Consider the following 23,995-nt stretch of genomic DNA (forward strand, 5'->3'; position numbering starts at 1 on the left):
ACAGGTAAATAGCCAGAAGCCCTTAAAGAGGAAACACAAAATATCCTTAAAGAGTTAGAGAAAAACACTACAAAACAGGTTAAAGAATTGAACAAAACCACCCAGGATCTAAAATGGAAGTAGAAACAATAAATAAATCACAAGGGGAGACAACTCTGGAGATAGAAATCCTAGGGGAAAAAAAAAAAACAAAACAGGAACCGTAGATGTGAGCATCAGTAACAGAATACAAGAGATGGAAGAGAGAATCTCAGGTGCAGAAGATTCTATAGAAAACATGGACACAACAATCAAAGAAAATGCAAAATGCAAAAAGATCCTAACTCAAAACATCCAGGAAATCCAGGACACAATGAGAAGACCAAACCTAAGGATAATAGGAATAGATGGGAATGAAGATTTTCGACTTAAAGGGCCAGTAAATATCTTCAACTAAATTATAGAAGAAAACTTTCCTAACCTAAAGAAAGAGATGCCCATAAATATACAAGAAGCCTACAGAACTCCAAATAGACTGGACCAGAAAAGAAATTCCTCCCAACACATAATAATCAGAACAATAAATGCACTAAATAAAGATAGAATATTAAAAGCAACAAGGGAAAAAGATCAAGTAACATATAAAGGCAGACCTATTAGAATTACACCAGACTTATATCAAATAAAACCAACTTCCAACCCAAACTTATCAAAAGAGACAAGGAGGAACACTTCATACTCATCAAAGGTAAAATCCTCCAAGATGAACTCTCAATTCTGAATATCTATGCTCCAAATGCAAGGGCAGCCACATTCATTAAAGAAACTTTAGCAAAGCTCAAAGCACACATTGCACTGCACACAATAATAGTGGGAGACTTTAGTACCCCACTCTCATCAAAGGAAAGATCCTGGAAACAGAAACTAAATAGAGACACAATGAAACTAACAGAAGTTATTAAACAAATGGATCTAACAGATATCTAGAGAACATTTTATCCTAAAACAAAAGGATATACCTTCTTCTCAGCACCTCATGGTACTTCTCTAAAATTGACCATATAATTTGTCACAAATCAGGCCTCAACAGATAAAAATATATTGAAATTATCCCATGCATCCTATCAGATCACCACGGACTAAGGCTGATCTTCAAAAACATCATGAATAATAGAAAGCCAACAATGATGTGGAAGCTGAACACCACTCTACTCAATGGTAATTTGGTCAAGGAAGAAATAAAGAAAGAAATTAAAGACTTTTTAGAGTTTACTGAAAATGAAGCCACAACATACCCAAACTTATGGGACACAATGTAGTCCTAAGAGGAAAACTCATAGCTCAAAGTAGTCCTAAGAGGAAAACTCATAGCTCTGAGTGCTGCCAGCCAAAAAGAAACTATAGAAAGCACACACTAGCAGCTTGACAGGACACCTAAAAGCTCTAGATCAAAAGGAAGCAAATTCACGCAAGAGGAGTAGACAGCAGGAAATAATCAAACTTAGGGTTGAAATCAACCAAGGAGAAAGAGAAAGAACTATACAAAGAATCAACCAAACCAGAAACTGGTTGTTTGTTTGTTTGTTTGTTTGTTTGAGAAAAACAACAAGATAGATAAACTCTTAGCCAGACTAACTAGCAGACACAGGGACAGTATCCTAATCAAAAAATCAAAAATGAAAGGGGAGACATAACAACTGAACCTGAGGAAATCCAAAGCAGCATCATATCCTACTTCAAAAGGCTATACTCAACAAAAGTGGAAAACCTGGATGAAAGGGATAATTTTCTAGACACATACCAGGTACCAAAGTTAAATCAGGATCAGATTAACCATCTAAACATCCCCATATCCCCTAAGGAAATAGAAGTAGTCATTAATAGTCTCCCAACCAAAAAAAGTCCAGGACCAGATGGGTTTAGTGCAGAGTTCTATCAGACCTTCAAAGAAGATCTAATTCCAACTCTCCTCACACTATTTCAAAAAATGGAAACAGAAGGTACTCTTTCTATGAAGCCACAATTACTCTGATACTTAAACCACATAAAGACCCAACAAAGAAAGAGAACTTCTGACCAATTTCCCCTACGAATATTGATGCAAAAATACTCAATAAAATTCTCCCAAACTGAATCCAAGAACACATCAAAACGATTATCCATTATGATCAAGTAGGCTTTATTCCTGGGATTCAGGGATGGTTTAATATACAGAAATCCATCAATGTAATCCACTATATAGACAAACTCAAAGACAAAAACGACATGATCAACTCATTAGATGCTGAGAAAGCATTTGACAAAATCCAATACCCATTCATGATAAAAGTCTTAGAAAGACCAGGAATTCAAGGCCCATACATAAACATAATAAAAGCAAGATAAAGCAAACCAGTAGTCAACATCAAACTAAATAGAGAGAAACTTGAAGCAATCCCACTAAAATCAGGGACTAGACAAGGCTGCCCACTTTTTCCCTATTCAATATAGTACTTGAAGTCCTAGCCAGAGCAATTCAGCAACAAAAGGAGGTCAAGGGGATACAAATTAGAAAGGAAGAAGTCAAAATATCACTATTTGCAGATGATATGGTAGTATATATATATGACCCTAAATATTCCACCAGAGGATTCCTAAACCTGACAAACAGCTTCAGTGCAGTAGCTGGATATAGAATTAACTCAAATAAATCAGTGGCCTTTCTCTACACTAAGGATAAACAGGCTGAGAAATATTTGGGAAATAATACCCTTCACAATAGTCACAAATAATATAAAATACCTTGGTGTGACTCTAACTAAGGATGTGAACGATCTGTATGATAAGAATTTCAAGTCTCTTAAGAAAGAAATTAAAGAAGATCTCAGAAGATGGAAAGATCTCCCATGCTCATAGATTGGCAGGGTTAATACAGTAAAAATGGCTATCTTACTGGAAGCAATCTACACATTCAATGCAATCCCCATCAAAATTCCAACTCAATTCTTCACAGAGTTAGTAAGGGCAATTTGCAAATTCATCTGGAAAAACAAAAAACCTAGTATAGCAAAAACTATTTTCAACAATAAAAGAACTTCTTATGGAATCACCATGCCTGACCTCAAGCTGTACTACAGAGCAATTCTGATAAAAACTGCATGGTACTGGGACAGTGACAGACAGGTAGATCAATGGAATAGGATTGAAGACCCAGAAATGAACCCACATTCCTATGGTCACTTGATCTTTGACAAGGGAGCTAAAATCATCCAGTGGAAAAAAGACAGCATTTTCAACAAATGGTGCTGGCACAACTGGTAGTTATCATATAGAAGAATGTGTGTTGATCCATTCTTATCTCCTTGTACAAAGATCAAGTCTAAGTGTATCAAGAAAGTCCACATAAAACCAGAGACACTGAAACTTATAGAGGAGAAAGTGGGGAAAAGCCTCAAAGATATGGACACGGGGGAAAATTGCTGAACAGAACAGCAATGGCTTGTCCTGTAAAACCAAGAATTGATAAATGCAACCTCATAAAATTGCAAACCTTCTGTAAGGCAAAAGACACTGTCAATAAGACAAAAAGGCCACCAACAGATTGGGAAAAGATCTTTATCAATTCTAAATCTGATAGGGCACTAATATTCAATATATATAATTAACTCACGAAGTTGGACTCCAGAAAATCAAATAACCCTATTAAAAAATGGGCTACAGAGCTAAACAAAGAATTCTAAAGTGAGGAATACTGAATGGCTGAAAAGCACTTGAAAACATGTTCAATATCCTTAATCATCAGGGAAATGCAAATTAAAACAACCCTGAGATTCCACCTCACACCAGTCAGAATGGCTAAGATCAAAAACTCTTGTGGCAGCAGATGCTGGTGAGGATGTGGAGAAAGAGAAACACTCCTCCATTGCTGGTGGGATTGCAAACTGATACAACCACTCTGAAAATCAGTTTGGGTGTTCCTCAGAAAATTAGAAATAGTACTACTGGAAGATCCAGTAATACCTCTCCTGCGCATATACCCAAAAGATGTTTCAACTTGTAATAAGGACACATGCTCCACTATGTTTATAGCAGCCTTATTTATAATAGCCAGAAACTGGAAAGAATGCAGATGTCCCTCAACAGAAGAATGGATACAGAAAATGTGGTACATTTACACAATGGAATACTACTCAGCTATTTTAAACAACAAATTTATGAAATTCTCGGACAAATGGATGGATCTGGAGGATATCATCCTCAGTGAGGTAACTCAGTTACAAAAGAACACACATTATATGCACTCACTGATAAGTGGATATTAGCACAGAAACTTAGAATACCCAAGATACAATTTGCAAAACACATGAAATTCAAGAAAAAGGAAGACCAAAGTGTGGATACTTCATTCCTTCTTAGAATGGGGAACAAATTACCCATGTAAGGAGTTACAGAGACAAAGTTTGGATCAGAGTGTGAAGTAATGACCATCCAAAGACTGCCCCACTTGGGGATCAATCCCATAAACAACCACCAATCCTAGACACTAGGCATGTTCCAACAAGAGTCTGCTGACAGGAGCCTGATATAGCTGTCTCCTGTGAGGATCTACCAGTGCCTGGCAAATACAGCAGTGGATGCTCACAGTCATCTATTGGACGGTGCACAAGGTCTCCAATGAAGGAGCCAGAGAAAGTACCCAGGGAGCTGAAGAGGTCTGAAGCCCTATAGGAGGAACATCAATATGAACTCACCAGTACCCCCAGAGCTCCTTGGAACTATATCACCAATCAAAGAAAACACATGGTGAAACTTGCTGCTCTAGCTATATATGTAGCAGAGAATGGCCTAGTCAGTCATCAATGGGAGGAGAGGCCCTTGGTCTTGTGAAGGCTCTATGCCAGGACCAGGAATGGGAGTGGGTAAGTTGGGGATCAGGAGGAGGGGGCAGGGGATAGGGGATTTTTGGAGAGGAGATTAGGAAAGGGGATGACATTTGAAATGTAAATAAAGAAAATATCTAAAAAATAAAAATAAAATTTTTTTAAAAGTTTAAATATCCCAATACTTGCATGTTCATGGTAAATTGTGAAAGGTTTCTTTTAACTATATATCAATTTCCAGAGGATGAGCAGGGGTGAAGAAGTGGAATGGGTGATAATGTGAGTGAATATGAACAAAGTACCAAGATATATATATACTTATGATACAACCTATAGACCATAAGAAGTACAAGAAAGAAGGCTCAAGTTAGGCACCTTCAATCCCACTTAGAAGGGGGTACAGAATAATCATAGGAGGCAGAAGGGGGGAGGGACATGGGTGGGAGAGGGGATGGAAAAGGGGGACAGGTATGGGAGAAGACAGGAGAGAAACACAGAGGGCCAGAAGAATGATACAGCTGTGGGGGTTGGGGTGCAGGGGGAACCTTAGACAAAATGCCTAAGATGGAACCTGAAGAGACTACCTCCAGTAGAAAGACAGGACCCCCCGTGGAAGGATGGGATCACCAACATACCTTCAAAATTTTTACCTGGAGTTGCTTCTGTCTAAAAGAAATACAGGAACAAAACTAGATCGGAGGTGCAGGAAAGGCCATCCAGTGACTGGCATAAATTGGGATCCATTCCATGTGTGGAAACCAAACCCTGACAATATTACTGATGCCATATTGTGCTTGCAGACAGGAGCCTAGCGTGGCTGTCCTCTGAGAGACTCTACCAGTAGCTGACTGAGACAGATGCACATACTTACAGTCAGCCATTGGACTGAGTTCAGGGACCCCTATGGAAGAGTTAGGGGAAGGATTGAAGTAGCTGAAAGGAATGTCAACCCCATAGGAAAACCAACAGTATCAACTAACCCAGACGCCTCAGGGCTCCCAGAAACTAACCCACCAATTAAAGAGCATACATGGCTGGTTTGTGGCCTCCAGCACAAATGTAGCAGAGGGTTGTCTTGTCTGACATCCATGGGAGAGGATTGTTTAATCCTTTAGAGACCTGATGCCCCAGGGAAGGTGGGGGAGGGGGAGGTATTAGGTTGGAGCAGATTAGAGGGTGGGTGGGTGGGTGGGTAGGGAGGCTACACTCTCAGAAGCAAAGAGGGGGTTGGTATGAAGAATTTTTGGGGCAGAGAGGGATGAGGGACAACATTAGGAATGTAAATAAATAAACAATTTAAAAGAAGAAAACAAACAACAACAATAATAAAAAAGATACCAACAATCTTCATGAGGTGAGGTTGTGCCACATCTGAGGACACAGCTGATATACGAAACTTTGGCAGTTGGTTGCTGTGGAATATTAAAAAAAAACTTGGTACAGATTCCCTATGATTCATCCCTTCTTTAATTTCCGTTTTTAGGTGTATCATTTGTTTCAAACTTAGTACCATTTACATTGTGTTCTGTAATTACTCATACCAATCAACCATCTTTATACATTTAATTATCTCATGTGTGTCCCTCCCTCTTTCTTGAACGCTCCTATTTATCTAATTATTACATCTGGGACCATGCATCATGAGAGATGAGTGCAGGAAGGTTTTTTTTGTGTATGCATCCAGGACCCCAACCCATAGAATAGTGCTATCCATATCATGTGTTAGTTACCTTGCTCTGCTCTCATTAAAACACTAGAAGAACAGCTTAAAGAGGAACAATATATTTTGGCCCATAGGCTCAGAGGGATCAGTCCAGTGTTTCATTTTCCTGGACCCACTATAAAGTGACAGAGTAGGACTGCTTAATTCCTAGTACATAGGAAGACAAAGAAAGACAAAAGGGAGGCAGGACAATATGTCCAAAGTCTCACCCTCATTGGCCTATTTACTTCACCCAGGCCCTAATCCTATATTTTCAGAAACTCCTAAAATTACCACTAGGAAGGGACCAAAATGTTGACACTGTGAGTACTACTTTATGTATAAACCACAATTCAGGTTAAACAAATTGTATTCATTTTCCTTTTCCTTCCTCCGCCCCTTCACCCCCGAATATCTTATAATGAAATACCTGGCAATCCAAAGGAACTGTGTTGACCATCTCTGTTTCTCTATAGTTTAGGTAAAAGTTAATAGTGAAAAGATGCATATTCAGATATTCATCTTCCATGTGAGGTCTGTGTGATACCTGAAAGCCCTGTATCCTAAACCTGAGCATTGAAAATGAACACCTCTTGATTCTTTTCTGCTTCTGGCTATTATAAATAAGGCTGCTATGAACATAGTGGAGCATGTGTCCTTATTACATGTTGGAACATTTTCTGGGTATATGCCAAGGAGTGGTATTGCTGGATCCTCAGGTAGTACTATGTCCAATTTTCTGAGGAACATCCAAACTGATTTCCAGAGTGGTTGTACCAGCTTGTAATCCTACCAACAATGGAGTAGTGTTCCTTTTCCTCCGGATACAGAAAATGTGGTACATTTACACAATGGAGTACTAGTCAGCTATTAAAATCAATGAATTTATGAAGTTCTTAAACAAATGGATGGATCTGTAGGATATAATCCTGAGTGAGGTAACCCAATCACAAAAGAACACATATTATATGCACTCACTGATAAGTGGATATTATCCCAGAAGCTTGGAATACCCAAGATGCAATTCACAAAACATATGAAACTCACGAAGAAGAAAGACCAAAGTTTGGATACTTCCATCTTCTTAGAAGGGGGAACAAAATACCCATGGACAGAGTACAGAGACAAAGTTTGGAGCAGAGCCTGAAGGAATGGTTATCCAGAGACTTCCCCACCTGGGGATCCATCCCATAAACAACTACCAAAACCAGACACTGTTGTGTATGCCAATAAGAGCTTGCTGACAGGAGCCTGATATAGCTGTCCCTTGAGGGGCTCTACCAGTGCCTGACAAATACAGAGATGGATGCTCACAGCCATCCATTGGATGGAGCATAGTGTCCCCAGTGAAGGAGCTAGAGAGAGTACCCAAGGAGCTGAAGGGGTTTGCAGCTGCTAGGAGGAACAACAATATGAACTAACCAGTATCTCCAGAGGTCTCTGGGACTAAACCACCAACCAAAGAAAACACATGATGGAACTCATGGCTCTAGTTGCATATTTAGCAAAGGATGGCCTAGTTGGAGGAGAGGTTCTTGATCCTGTAATGGTGCTATGCCCCAGTATAGGGGACTGCCAGGGTCAAGAAGAAGGAGTGGGTGGTTTGGTGAGCAGGGGGAGGGGGAAGGGATTGGGGAGTTTTAGAGGGAAAAGTAGGAAAGGGGGTAACATTTGAAATATAAATAAAGAAAATATCTAATAAAAAAAGACAAAGAACACCTCATACTGCAGGTTGTAGCATCTATAAATTTTTCATTCTAAACAAGGTTGTCATTGATATGTCCAAGATAAATTATAGAATACCTTGCTTACTTAAGCTTGCTTAGTTTTGTGTATGACATGGTCTGGAGCTTAGAAACACAATATTAAAGAGGCTAACCAAGATACTGATCTTCTGTGAACTTATAAGTCACTATAGAAAAAGCACCTACACCAATGCAATGATGCACAGCACACATACTGTGATTTAAAAATATTCCAATAAATATTTGCATCTCTGATTCAAAAAACAGGACCCAATTTAACAGTAATACACAACCTTTATCCAGCAAATTGTAGTTGAAAATAATAAACAAGTGATTTTTTTCATATAAGCAAAGAAACATCCTAAATATCTGAGAGAGAGAGAGAGAGAGAGAGAGAGAGAGAGAGAGAGAGAGAGAGAGAGAGTTCAGATGAGTGATGGTACCCTCACAAAATGAAGGATTATGCAGTCTTTGCCTCTCATGGAATAGGAGATTAAGTAGTCACAGGATTCTACCCTCTAGGCATATCAATAGTAGCTTTATGAATTGGATATCATTTCAGCACATTTAAGGCTGAAACAAGAAATAGATCTTCTCAAACACTCTGAGTCACCTGATCCTATTTGTGAGGCTCTTGAACATTAAATGGGTCTTTGAAAATAGTCCTTTTATACCTTAAGTACAGCTCAAATCAGAAACATATATATTTTGCAGCTATTTGAATCACAAGATGATTGAGTTTTTGTCAGTTTAAGAGGGATTATCAACCCTGCATATCATCTTTGAAATGCCAGTAGGCTTTCGTCTTTTACAGGATTTTGACTGGAGACTGTGTTGTCTGACACAACTCAGTTTTGACCATGCATTACCTTGTATATTTCTACATTCTCTTTCCATATTTTAGTGACCCATGAATAAGGATTATATAAAGTAGTTGTAATGTATTGAATGTGCTCAGAATCCTAAAATACATGGATTTGTTTATCTCACATGTTAGTGATTTGTAAAAAATGAGTTCCAATTTCTAATTCTCTTCACTTCTTTTGCCTTATATTTTTTATACACTTGAAGGCTTGGGTGGGAAAGTAAATGTTGAAGAATCAAGAGACATGGTGGCATGGGGGCATAGCTCTTTAAGCTTGGCAGAGAATGGAAGACCTAATTCCAGTTCTCTAACCACAAAGGCTACATGTTACCCAAGAGAAAGTTAAAGCTAGGTCACAGAATCATCTGGGAATAAAGAAGTTCCCGGCAATAACAAGAGTGCTAGGCAAGTATAAGGAGGCAGAGACAACTTTCGTCTCAGACCATCTGGGTGACCTATGATCATAATAAAGACAGTCAGGACATAAAAACCCCAATCTGACATTCAAATAGTCTGAAATTCATCTACGAATCCCAAACCTGTTCAAGTAGAGTAGAGAGTCAGGCCACTTACTGGTGAAAATAGAATAAAATCGATACTTGATAAAAATTTATTTAATCCTTAATAATTATATTCTTTGGTGGGGGAGATGATGTATGAAATACAGAATAGAGTAAGTTGAAATGAGTATGTATTAAATATTTATTTTTATTTTCTGAAACTATGTGTGTATGTGCTTTTATATTGAGGGGTGTACATGAGTACACATGAGTATTCATAGCATCCAAAAGAGGGAGGTGGACCTCCTGGATCTAGTGCTCCAGGGGTTGTGAACTTCACAATGAGGATATGGGAGCTATAGGTCCAACTCAGGTTCTCTGCAACAGTGTGTACTCTTAACTGCCGGGTCATGCCGAACACTGAAAAGCAGCCTGCTTTCTGGTAGAACTAGGTTTAAACACTGGAGACCCAGAAGATTTACCTGCAAGGGATGGTAGAAGTTTGCCACATGCAGCCAGACACTAGGCTCCTGACAGGAGGCCCCAGCTCCATAATTCTGTGGCCATCAGTCATGTAGGCAACACCCCCAATGTCCTTGTATTCTGTCTGGACTCCACTCCCACAGTGACCTGGCAACAGCCAGGTATGCTCCTCCCCACAGTTACCTGGCAACAGCCAGGTAGGCCAGCCCACTATAAAAGGGGCTTTTTGCTCCCTCCTCCCTCTCTTACTCTCTTGCTCTTGCCTCTCTTACTCTTGCCTTCTTACTTCCCCCCTCCCCACCTCCTTACCCCCTCTCCACATGGCCATGGCCAGCCTTCACTTCCCTACTCTCTCCCTCTCTCTGCCTTTCTACAATAAATGCCTTACAACCATTTTCTGTCTCTTCTCACTGGGTCCTGCCATGCTGGAGCAATGGAGCAGGTCTTCCACTAATGAGCCCTGCATCTAATCTCCCATAGGAAACCTCTCAGTGTTCCCAGATAGTCTCCACCTCCACTGAGCCAAGCCACCCACTCGAGCAAGCTGTACACTCTAGTCCCCTCGGGAACCCAGCCGGAGTGCTCTGTCCCCCTGCCCTTTTCCCTCCATGGCATACAGTGGCCTCTGTGGTGTCAGATAGCCTAAGAACCTGTCGTCCCCAGCCTTGGCCTCCGTGTAGGCCTAGGGACGCAGAGCCAATTCTGTCACGTCCACAGGGACCTCAGACTGAGCCTTCCCCACCACCAGAGCTGGATCCTTCAGCTTCTCACAGGCTGACTCCCACCTGGCAGCCTTGTGGTGTATCCCACCTTGCCCAGTGGCCCTTGCCCTGGGCCGGATGCATGATCCCCATTTTAACCCACAAAGTCATCCACTTAGCTCTATATATTTTTAAAACTACATCAGTTACCTTATCTCATCGAGACAGTAATAATAAAACATAATGAACTAAACAGTACAAGGAAAATAATTCTTTTCCAGCATTTCTGAAGTTGTAAAGTCTGGGTTATGGCACTAGGAAATATGAGTCATTTCCCTAGGACATAGGTCCAATCTTCTTACTAGGTCCCTACCTGGTAGAAGGGCAAGACAGCCCCCTAGGACTCTCATGAAGGCAGAATCCTCACAAAGATTGTCCTTGCACTCATAATCTGTGACCCGCCCCCAAAGCCCCACTTCCATCCGAGTGTTGTTTGTTCTTAAAGATATAAAATTGGGGGCAGCACAAATGCTCAGCCCATGACACAGAATTTTAGAAGCAAAGCACAAGTAAACAGTAGTAAAGTGGGGTTCAGGGTCAAGAAGAGTCTGTAAGGAACGGTGATGCAGGTCAATAATACCAGCACTTTGGGGAGAGGGTAGATATAGCTGAGTATCAATAGTTTGTGGGTAATGGGGGGTATGTAGCTAGACCTTGTCCAAAAAGAACAATGAAAGCAACCACTACCACAACAAAAACAGAACAACAGAAAACAAACCAATAGAACGGTGGTTTAGAAGAGTCATGTGGTGGACTCTCCCGTAGCATCGTTTATTTAGCACTGAGAGGCATTTATGACTCTGAAAAGTGCTTGAGTGTTTCTGACCTAGCACTCAGCACTGTGCCATGTACGCAATTTATGGCTGATGAATGTTGCTTTCTTCCTTTGTCTTTTGACACTTGCCCTGCTCTGTGGCATTTAAAAGGCCATGAACTAGTGATTAGAGCCTCTCATCATGTTTGTAAAATGTCCTGACTACAGCGGCCAGCTCCTATGCCTTCCCCTAGTCCTGTCTGCTGGAGACTTGAGAACGCAGTGGAATGTCAAGTTTGGCTAAACACTTTCCAAAATGACAAACTTCTCCAAACTTTCTGCTGGATGAACAATTCTTCACCTCAATCTCGGGCAATTTCCTCTGAAACATATGGAAGAAAATTTAAGGCTATTAGCTATTTCCATGTAAAGAACATAAAAGTACATTTTATTTGTAAGTAACAATATTAAGTCCCAATTGGTTCAGTGATTATTACCAAGAGAGATGATACTCCCAGTGGGAACTCTAATTGGGGAAAGCAGGGACAGAGAGGAGGGACTTTCTGCTGGAATCTGCAGGTGCTCCAGATGTGATGGAACACAGATGTCCAGGATGCAAGAAAACAGCATGACGAATGTCAGAGATGGGGGACTTTAACATGTCATGACCTTCAGTCAATTGAAGTGCAGAATGGCTTGCATGTGTGGAATGTGCCACCCAAAACATGCCAGTCAGAAAATGAAATGAAGTCTATTAAAACTTTAAGAATGCACTGTGTATGAAGCAAAGTAAATATGTTACGGGGTGCAACACAGCAACAGCAAATGTCACTGGAATAAAAATTAATGGAAGAGGAATCATCATTCATTAAATTACTATTATGTGTCAATTTTATGCAAATTATGTCATTCATTTATTCATTCAACAACTATTTATCAATACCTGACACATTGTTATGTTGTACCAGAGGATACCAAGGTTAAAAAAGATTGTGTTGGTGGCTTTACACAGTTCATAGTATTTGAGATGTTAAGTTAAATAATAGACATGAAATATATTAGGCATAATTTGCTATGAAAAAACAAGAATAAAATCTGAGAAGAGTGAGAAACACTTTTACAACTCTATATCATCTTTCAGGAAAAAAAAACATGATTAAGTCAATGCAAAATCAATATAAATGTACCAAAGCCCATGTCAAGGTGAAGACATGATTATGATAACATTTGCATTCAAGTGACTTTAAAACATGGATTCTTGATCACACATCCTCTGTATTAGTAATAGTTAAAAGGCAATAACACAGAAACACATATAATAATCTTCCTGGAGCAAAAGGGAGGTTATTTTTAAAAATTATTTTGTATAAGCTATAGTAATGGGGGTTAACTAATCTCATGAATATAATCTTACAAAAAGTCAAGGTTTTTGACAATAAATTAAAAAAAAAACAAGAATTTACCTATAGCAATATTTCAGAATCTTTGTAATACAAATCTGAATTGGAAAAATCATATGTAATTATATTTGCTTATACAAAATATGTGTTTCATAGCCTGAAAGCAACATGTTTTCCTACCCTCAGTTTGGATCCCTGTGTGATTCATCAGTGGATCAGGACCCTTTTGCAAATAAGGGTGAAGCTTTTTTTGTGCCAAACAATAAGACTAGCAACAACTAATGTGCCCCATCAAAATGTCCTACATTGTACAAAGCATTTTGATTTAATTTCAAAACAAAATGTTTATTATCCCCCAAGCTCCCACCTGGCATTAATTCCTCTGTCATTGATCTAATACATATAGCTAAGAACTCTGATAATGTAGAAAAATATGTATTATGTATACTATGTTCCATATATATTCATATGTACAGTCATACATGCATATACAGATATAATTTTTCAGACTGAATTTCTAGAATATATTAACTCCTTAAAATCTACCAGACAGCACATACAGTAGAGGTATGTTTGTATAAGATTTTATTTCATTGCTAAATCACAAATGATAATACACAAAAGTAACGTCAAAATACACATATTCTCACAATGACTTCACATAAGTGAACTGTAAAAACTTAGGACATCAAAGTCTTCTAGAATGGGATGTAGAATGTGACATAACATAATCTCCAGTAGCATTCTAAGCAAACATCACTAAGGGGGTAGAAGTGGGAGGGAGGATGCTAATCTAAGTAACTGGAAATGAGCACAGACTGTAAGACTAAAGGCAAAAGAAACTAGACATAAGTACTGTACTCTAGTTGATAAAGCTGTGTCTCCTGGGCTTCGAGGTTAATAACTTGGATACGTCTGTATGTGTACACAGTAATTGAAAAGTTAAATGTTGGCAGATGGTAGGAGCCAGGTTTCTCACTGTTGGAGTAGAGGATATAGATAAGTGGAAAAGTCTTGAATGATCTAAATTGCAAGATTAGATTCACAGACATCAGTATGAATTTATATATAACGGAATATAGATACTGATTGTTGCACATAGAAATATTTATAGATACTTATGCACGCACATGTTACTATATATGATCACATATTCCCTAGGTATGTCAGCTGAGTATACCTAAAGACAAAAAACCCAAAGGCAAGGAGTTCATCTAGAGACAAGACCTTGATTGCTAACACCATTCTCCATTGAATGGGACCAGGATTCCTTGGGGAAAATGTCTGATTTGAAAGCAGGGGTCTAAAGTGTGCCAATACATTGGAGAGTATAATAGTGCCTAAAATTAAACAGACACACAGGATGACAAATGATGAGGATTTAGGGCTAAGATTGAAGGTCAATGATGCAGCTAGCATGTTGTGAGACTTTGAGTTCTACCTAATACTGAAAAATAAGTGAATAAATAAAGTAATACACACAAGTGAAAAGAGGGATGGATAGGTATCACAGAACAAACTGTAAGAAGTTAATAGGAAAAATTGAAAAATGTAAATTAGAATAGGATAGTAAAGCATAAAGAATATACATAAGACCATATTAATCTAAAGGGATGTTAAGTTCAGGAGGGCAAGAGACAAATCTTTGGCAGAAGATGTCCAAGTAGCTTCCTTATTCTATAGTCTACCAGCTACATTATACTTCCTGATCCTTCAGTGTGGGCTGGACAGTGCTTGCTTTGTTCTGTTCTGTTTGGTTTGGTTTGGTTTGGTTTGGTTTGGTTTGGTTTGGTTTGGTTTGGTTTGGTTTGGTTTGGTAGAAAACAGACAGTTTAAGTAGAGAAATGAAGACTAAGTCCAGAGTGGAGAAATCACTGGCAAACACACCCTTCGCTTGATGGCCAAGGTCACGAGCAGCACTGACAGTCCTGTTCGCTTCTGCATTTTGATTCGATGCAACCAGAATATTTCTGCTCCTGTGGACTTAATGTAAAACCCACCAATCCAGTATAATCAAAAGACAAACACAAGACTAAAATGAGAGACACTCTTCAAAATACCTGAACTGGGCCATTGAAACCAAGAGCATTCAAGGAAGTGGAACAATAATAAGAAGGCTCAGATGCGTGACCACTTCATGTAATAAAGTGTCTTGAATGAGATTCAGGAACCAAAAGAATTTGAGTCAAAAGTTGAGCAGATCCTATTGGAATGTTATCTTTGGTTAATAATAATGTTTCAACATTTTTATTAGTTATAGTAAATGCATTGTATTATTCTGAGATACTAATAACTCATGGATTAATTTTACTATCATTTAAAATATCTGTTATCATTTTAAATTGAAAACTAATTTCAAAAACTATAGTTGTCTATGTGCATATTATTTAGAAACAGGTAAAACCTAGATCTATATCCAGATAACCTTCCATTCTTATCTTAAATGAAAGAAGATGGCAATGATGCCCACAAAGACCAACTACCATGGGGAAGATCATAGTGCGTGTTCAATACCATGACTATTTCACATTGTCATGAATGATGACAAAGACTGGTTTAAGCTCAGTAAGACATTCATATATCATGTTTTCTTTCTTTCTTTCTTTCTTTCTTTCTTTCTTTCTTTCTTTCTTTCTTTCTTTCTTAAACCAATGTTTGATTCTATCTTGGACTATAATTTTACTTTAAAAAGTAATTAACATTTATCAAATGTGGCTGCTAACATGTCATCATACAAAGGGAGTCTATCAAGATGACATTCTACCCAGAGACTTACTAACAGTATGTTTAAAAGATATAGGAAGATGAAAGTCAGAACCCACTGACCTCTGATCCCCTGAGGTTGCCTGTATCGACTCTTTCTGCTGGCCCTCGGGGCTTCAGTCCTTTTTCCTCACCCAGTACCAGATCAGGTTCCTATCTCACCCACAATCCTACCCCTCACCCTTGCCCCACCTGTTCACTTTCCCTCCCAGACCCCTACATCCCTCTCCACTTGTGATTGCTTTCTTCTCTCTCCCAAGTGGGACTGAGGCGTCATCACTTGCACATTTCACCTTGTTGACCTTTTTGAATTCTTTGAACTGTATCTTAGGTATTCTGTACTTTTTTAAAGTTAACATCCACTTATTAGTGAGTACATACCATGCATATTCTTTTGAGTCTGAGTTACCTCACTCAGGATGATATTTTCTTGTTCCATCCATTTGCCTGCAAAACTCAGAATGTCCTTGTTCTTAATAGCTGAGTAGTATTCCATTGTGCAAATGAACCATATTTTCTATATTCATTATTTTGTCCTGGGACATCTAGGTTGTTTCCAGCTTCCAGCTATCACAAATAAGGCCAGTATGAACATAGTGGAACATGTGCCTCTGTGTCATGGTGGGCCATCTTTTTGGTATATTCCAAAGAATGATAATATACTCAAAATATATATCTGGGTCTTCAGATAAATCTATTTCAAATTTTCTGAGGAAACTCCAGATTAATTTCCAGAATGGTTGTACCAGTTTGCAATCCTACCAGCAACGGAGGAGTGTTCCTCTTTCTCCACATCCTCTCCAACATATATTGTCACCTGAGGTTTTGATCTTAGTCATTCTGATTGGTGTAAGGTGCAATCTCAGGGTCATTTTAATTTGCATTTCTCTGATCACTAAGGACTTGGACCATTTCTTTAGGTGCTTCTCAGCCATTCCAGACTCCTCAGTTGTGAAATCTCAGTTTAGTTCTATACCCCAATTTTTATTGGTTTGTTTGGTTTCTTGGTGTTTAGCTTTTTGAGTTCCTTATATATTTTGAATATTAGGCCTCTATCAGATGTGGGGTTAGTGAAAAGTTTTTCCCAAACTGTAGGTTGCCAATATGTCTTATTGACATATCCTTTGCCTTACAGAAGCATTTTAGTTTCATGAGGTCCCCTCCAGAATACACCAGAGTCCTGGGAAGTGAGAGAATCTCAGGAATCAAAGAGAGTGACCTTTTATGAAATGCCAGACATTAGGAAGAGGGAACTTATAGAGCCCACCTCCAGAAGGAAGACAGGGCATCAAACGAGGGAGAGGGGAGCAATCACACAGTCACAACTCTGATCATAATTGTTTCTGTCTGAAAGAATTACAGGGATGGAAATGGAGAGGAACCTGAAGAAAATAAGGTCCAGCAACGGGCCCAAAGTGGGATCCAGCTCAAAGGGAGGTCCCAAGGCCTGACACTATTACTTAGGCTATTGCTCACAAAAAGGGACCTAGCATGACTGTACTCCAGAAGATCCAACAAGCAGCTGAAAGAATCAGATGCAGATATTTACACCCATCCAATGCACAGAAGCAGATGACCCCTGTTGTTGAATTAGGAAAGGATGAAATAAGCTGAGGAGAAGGGCGACCCTGTAGGTGGACCAGCAGTCTCAATTAATCTGGACCCTGAGAGCTCTCAAACACTGGAACACCAAAGAGGCAGCATACACCAGCTGATATGAGGCTCCTAACACACATATACTAGGGGACTGTTTGGGCTTTGTTCATTCAGAGTTATTGCACCTAACCCTCAAGAGTCTGGAGGCCCCAGGGAGTTTAGATGTCAGATGGGGTCGGTAGTGGGGACATCCACATGGTGACTGGGGCATGGGGAGGAGGTATGGGATGTGGAACAGTCTCGGAAGGTGAACGAGGCGGCGGGGGGCAGGGAATAAAATATGGAGTGTAAAAAATAAATACATAAATTAATTTCTAAAAAAAAGAAAAAGAACCCACTCACATGACTTGACTCTTCAGATTAATTCAACATTTATTATAGTTTCTACAGTTTTTATCTGGTCTAGGGTTTAAAGTCAAAAAGTTTTTGTGCCTCAGAACTAAATAGACATTGAGAAACTAATTCTATTCTTCAATTTTAGAAGAGACTAGAGTTAATGTGAGAAGCTACTCTACTGACTAATGTGCAAAGAAAGATATAATTATCGCATAAACCTAAATTCTGTTGGCAACACAAGGAGGTTGGTCTTTTTGTGTAGTCAGATCGACATGAAAAGCCATGGTGTTTCTGCATGCTGTAGAAATGAGCATCAAATGCAGGCTGCTCTATTCGAGCTGTTTGTAAAAGTCCAGTGTGTCTCCCAATTAAGCCCACTGCTTCCCAACAGGCAGGAAGCCAGTAGTACTTCTTCCTCCCATGCTCCTGTTGCTGCATCCATTAGGATCACCTCAAGAACCTCAGAGAAATATTGATGCTCAAGCCCCGCCTCAAAACAGCTGATCCTCTGGATGTCTGTGAGGCACTTCTCCAGCCATGCTACATTCTTACTTATATTTAGTACCACCATTCACGGAACTTGAAGCTACAGATGAAAACTCACCAATGTACTTTGAAAGCCTGCTTTGCTTTGAGATTTTTCTTTTAAGGAACCTACCATTGAAATTTACAATAAAAACTTCGTACTTTGACAAGCAGGTGCCACTGGTAGAGCACTGTCCACAGTGTAAGCTGATGAATTTTCATGTTCAATTCAAAGAAACATATCTTTATTTATACATATTTCCAAATCACCTTATGGAAGAAAAGGAATCGTGTTTCTATCAGAAATCGGAAGTCAGAGCACAGCTCCGCCCAGCCTTCCCTAAGTGTGCTGCGAGATTCGCCATCACTGGGGAATACAGAGAGGCTGCAGGAGTCCGGTCTTGATTAGTCTGTGATTATTTCTAGTTTCCAAGTGTATTACCCCTTTGGGTTTAAATGGTCAGTTCTTCATGCAATCCCTTTCCTCCAATGACCAGATCAGAAATGGAGTTTTTGAGGTGGCAGTTGACACTGCACATGACTTATTCATAGGCTTGTCCATGAATATGAACTCCCTCTCTCCATCCTTGTATTACTTGACATATAAAAATATTACCAGCTCCTCACTCTGGCAAAGTGAGCAAGCATGAGAGCATGGTCCAGGTGAGGGTCACTTTGTTATTTTTGCTCATGTCTTTAATATTTTCTGGTCCAGTCTGAAAATAGATATCAGTTTGAAAATAATTTAAATTTAACAGACAGCTACAAAATGACAGTTTTAAAAGAAAACAAAATAAGTTTCTCAAAAATGCAAATGTATACAATATCTATTAATATAAAGGCACTGAAGAAGGATCCACATTTTAAAATAAATGTGTTAGCAGCCTGGTAGCTGGATCCTATGGATCTGGCAATAGTTCAGTGTTGTTAAGCCCAAGCACCCCTTTGTCTCTTTAAGTGGTCTGGTGTGTTTTACTTGCTGTGTATGCAGGAGTGGTTTGGCACTCAAAAAACAGCTGTATTTTCTCCATCTAAATACTGGTGACACCTCAGCCACCATCCATATTTACAAGTATGTCTCATCCACCTATCACATCTTGCTTTCATGTCTTCTGCTAGGGAGGCATACACAGCTCACTGCATTCATACTGTTGGCTTCATCAGATGCGTCTGCCAGCCTCTAATACAGATGTCGACCATAAACACATCTGGCTGAGTCAAGTATATGTGTCCTTTCCCCACAATCTTTTAAAGCCTAAATTTTGTTCTACCTTATTGCTTTCTGTACAGTTCTACAGTCTCATTTTTATCCTATGAAAGGGGTCTAGAAGGAGAACTGTTCTCTTTTCTAAAACTTATTGGTTGTGACTTTCATTCCCAAGCTTAGGACTTCTCTGAGTTTGAGTGATAGTGTTATTTCAAGACTGGAAGAAAAACAAACAACAAAAAGCAGAGAAAATCAGCACATAATGATGTTTTTTTCCTAGTCTCATAGTCTCCAATAATCTGGGAAAATATTCAAGATACCATCTATTATCTGCAAATACACGCTACATTGAAGATAAAGTAAAAAGGAAATTTTAGGCTTTGGCTTGCTTCCAGTGAGAACCCTTAAGAGACCTTTTTTTGGGCTAGAGAGAAGGCTCAGTTGTTATGAGGGCATACTGTTTATCTAGAGAATCTGGGTTGAGTTCCAGCACTCACAGTGTACTTTCCAACCTCCTGTAAGTACTGTTCCAGGGAACCTGAGTTACCAGGCACAAACAGGCAGGCAAAATACTTGTATACATAAAACTAAATACATCAGAAAAAAAGAGAGAGAGAGAGGAGACACAGATAGAGAGTGAGACAGAGACACAGAGAGAGATAGAAAGAGAAGCCAGGCAGAGGCAGAGATTTGCCTGGTACACTTCATACTTCTTACCTATTTCATTTCAGCACACAGTTCACAAGAACCACAGCACCTGTATTTATTGTCCGTGAGCTCATCAAATGCTCAGTTTCCTTGTATAATTCCTACGCACCAAAAGCACTTCAAGGTACCGGAAGTATGAAATCAGACACACCCTAGGATACAAAGAAAAGAGTCACAGATTCTGCCCTCAAGGTGATGATTGTTTCATGGAAGAGGGCAGCAGTATAAATGTAAAAGAAAAATCAATATTATATGAACTAGTGAGAGATTTTTTTCATGGAATGTTTTGGCAACCCAAGAGGAGCTTGTGGCTATGTCCAGTGATACGGAAAGGGAGAGAGAATGATACACACACAAGATGTGGACCTAGAGAATAAACACTGGAAGGGTTGCAGCAGCAAGAAAACAAAGAAAGTAAACATTTCTGGATGGTAAGTGTGGGTAGTGTTATTGTGCACTCCCCCTTGCCCCAATTTGGAGATGAGGAGGACAGGTTTTAAAGCTGTACAAGGGTTTGAAGATGGTCCAATGGGACCAAAAAATTCAGAATCATTCTTCAGATGATAAGGAGCCACTGAAAGGGTTTAAAGCTTATGATGATTTCCCAGATTTCTCATAGAAGTATATGAAAGCAAGCAAGTGGCTATTATTAGGTAATAAAGTGCAAGAAGAGGAAGACAGGAGATGGAATGGGTGAGGCTGGTATCAGCATGTTAGTCAGGGCAGTCTTAGAAAAACCCAACAGGATTTTCTCAGCAGGTTGTCCACTCTCATAGTTTTAAGGTATGAGTGAAGTTTTAAAGAGACAGTCCTATGACTCGTTAACAGAGAGATGCTTCTAAAACTATGATGGTATAGAACACTGACCAGTGTCATCCTGAGACAGGAAGCAGGGTAAAATGGATTAGAACATTGAAGGACCTTATTTATCCATTGAAGAAAGCAAAGCATCCTAGAGGGGAAGAAACTGGGTGTCAACTTCCTATGGAGGAATCTCACAGAGTCACTTCTGAAGTCTGTCACAGTAGTCATACGTTTAGGTCTCCCCTCTATCCTCTGAAATCTGAATCAACCCCTTCCTGAAAGAGCCTAGCCATGTGCAATTTGGGAAAGGTCCACACTGATTCAGATTCCTGCTTCCAGATGAACTATGAAGTAGAAATTGGGAATTTGAAATGATGTAGGACCAGATATCATTGAACTGCCTATGAACTAAAGACCAGAAGCTCATTGTATTGACTATTTGAACACCTTGATATTTCTGCTAGAATGAGTTGGTGGAAGGAAAAGAACTGAAGGGGATTTGTAGCTGTTCTAATGAATACATTTATATTTTCTTATATTCTGTGGGATATGGGAACAGCTTAGTTGGTTTCTCTTCCTCCTGAACATCTCACAATGCCACAATCAAGCTGTAAATAGAATTTATTCATGTCTCTGGAATGAGAAGCCTAAGTTCTAAGCTCATTCGGGTTCTTAAAAGAGGCTTTCTAGAAGTCCCAGCTCATTGTTGGTTCCTAGATGGAAACAACCTATAACTTCCCTGGTCCCTTATCATGAATGTTTCTCCAATATAAGCAGTTAATTCATCTAGCCAATAAGATTATCAGGAATGAATCCACTAGCAAGACAGAATAGTACATATTTCACTGTAATATCAAAAAGTGATGCTTTCTTATACTTAATATATTGTACTTAGCAGAAGCAAGGCACAGATCCCACCCACATGCAATCAGGGGATGTTGTTTGAGGAGATGGAGCAAGAGATAGAGATTGTGGAGGGAATCTTACAGTATGGTTCTATGAAATCACACATTAACACTTATATATTAAGGTAGATATAGAAAGACAAAGAGGAGAGAAACAGAAAAATAGACAAAGAAAACTGTGAGTGTGCCTTTAAGAAGCCAGTGTGACTCTGCCTTATGCTGCTATAACAGAATAGCAGGGAGTCATTTTAAGGAAATAGTTGGTTTTCCCACAGTTCTGGAATCTGAGAAGGGCCCTCATTTTGTATCATAATATGTGTAGAAAACAAAGGGTCAATGACACATGGAGAACATAGGGTCAGACTCTTGCGACAACTGTCCTACTTCTGGGATTATAATATTCATTTGCTCATAGGGGCAGGGCCTCATGACCTAATCGCCTCTTTCTGTATTCACAATGGTAATTACATTTCAACATAAGTTTTACAGATGATTTGTGAGCTCCTGCAAAGTGCCTAAGGTGCTGGCATGGCATCTCTCTCTTCCTTGGTTCCCTGTGATTCTAAGATTAAATGAATCTACAGAGGTAAACCCTGGCAGTCTGTAAAGCAGTAATAAGAGAGAAACCATAGTGCATGACAGAAATGAGCTATATACTTCTTTTTCATAGAACTTTCTGGTTTTTCATTGCCAGAAGATTTTGCTATTGTTCTGTTTGTTTTTACCTACTTTCCTTCCTTAATGGAATTGGATAAATCCAGCAAGTTGTTTCAAGTCTCCTGAAGTAATGGGATTTTTTTCTAAGCTTTCTATTCTTTCTTCATTCTTTCTTCTTACAATGTTGTCTGTTTACCCCCTACACCTCCTGTTGCGTGCACACAAACCCCACAACTTCTCATATTCCTTCTCTTCTAAAACCATGTAGTATCCTCAGGAATCAATAGATAACATTTGTCTGTCTGCCCAGCCATGTAGTAACTAGGTTTTCATTTAAAGTTTTAGGAGTAGAAATATAACTAGCACTTACCTGAGAGGGTTGTTTTGAAAATGTAATGATGTTTTCTGAGTCCTACTTCTAAACTTGGCACAGTGCCTGGCAGAAGAATCATGTTGTAACTGATACCTGTAATTATAATAAATGGTGATGGAAAATGGTGATATATAGGCACAAATATATATTTGTGACTTCAGAGCATAGATTTGTGGAATGGTAGCCACTGTGTTAGCTAGTTCAACAAGAAAGAAAGCACATCAAATATCTGGCACATGGTGTCCTAACCTTTACTTTCACCCAAGTAAAGGGAAATTTTAGGACAAATGACGACTGACAAAATCAATAGCTCACAGTGTGAGGTACTTAGCTGTTGCCCAATGGGAGGAGTAAATAAGGTTGGGAGTAGATTCAGCCAATTCATGTTAACTTTTGATTCTTGTTTATGTTTTAAGGGAACATCAATCAATAGATTAGCCAAGTACACTTACTGATCATTTATGGAAGGCCTTTCTAACTACAGTGGCCTGCTTCTGGCATGTGTATCTCAGCATCTGGGGCACCCACTCATTCCACATTCACACAAATGATTCAGAATGTTCGCAGGACCTGTACCACCTCTTCCAAAAGAGCATTAAGAAGGCAATTCTGGTTTGGAGGCATGAAGAAGACAGATTATTGGGTGACCATAGAAGTGAGAAAAACTGGAAGGGACTCATGTAGAAAAACCAAATGAGCCATGAAAAGGTTTTTGAAAGCTTTAATGGAGTGAAACAAAGCCTATGGTACAATTATAAGTTTAAAAAAGCGCAAAATTGAAAACTGTATATGCAGCAAATATTCTGAGACATTTATAGTCTAGCTCATCTTTAGATTACTGTCAGGCCATCCATTCCAATGCACACCCATCATTAGTAAAAAAAAAAAGTAGCATGATTATAATGGTTTATGATATTTGGATGGTAGGGCCCAAAATAATTACTTTCTTTATTTGTTTTTCTCATTTTCTACTATCCCAACATTTCACAATACAGATGAATCAGTCCTACAAA

At 39.2% G+C, this 23,995-nt stretch overlaps 1 long non-coding RNA gene across 1 annotated transcript; it reads right to left on the minus strand.

The window, feature by feature from the left end:
- Nucleotides 1-17,704: 17,704 nt before the first annotated feature.
- Nucleotides 17,705-23,221, minus strand: Gm29924. The gene is made up of 3 exons (XR_376952.2): nucleotides 22,980-23,221; nucleotides 20,253-20,395; nucleotides 17,705-19,044 (listed from the first exon to the last, which is right to left on the minus strand). It is a non-coding gene; the product is annotated as a predicted gene, 29924 (long non-coding RNA).
- Between the last annotated feature and the right edge of the window lie 774 nt (nucleotides 23,222-23,995).

Source organism: Mus musculus, chromosome 5 (assembly GCF_000001635.26).
Source record: "Mus musculus strain C57BL/6J chromosome 5, GRCm38.p6 C57BL/6J".
NCBI lineage: Eukaryota > Metazoa > Chordata > Mammalia > Rodentia > Muridae > Mus > Mus musculus.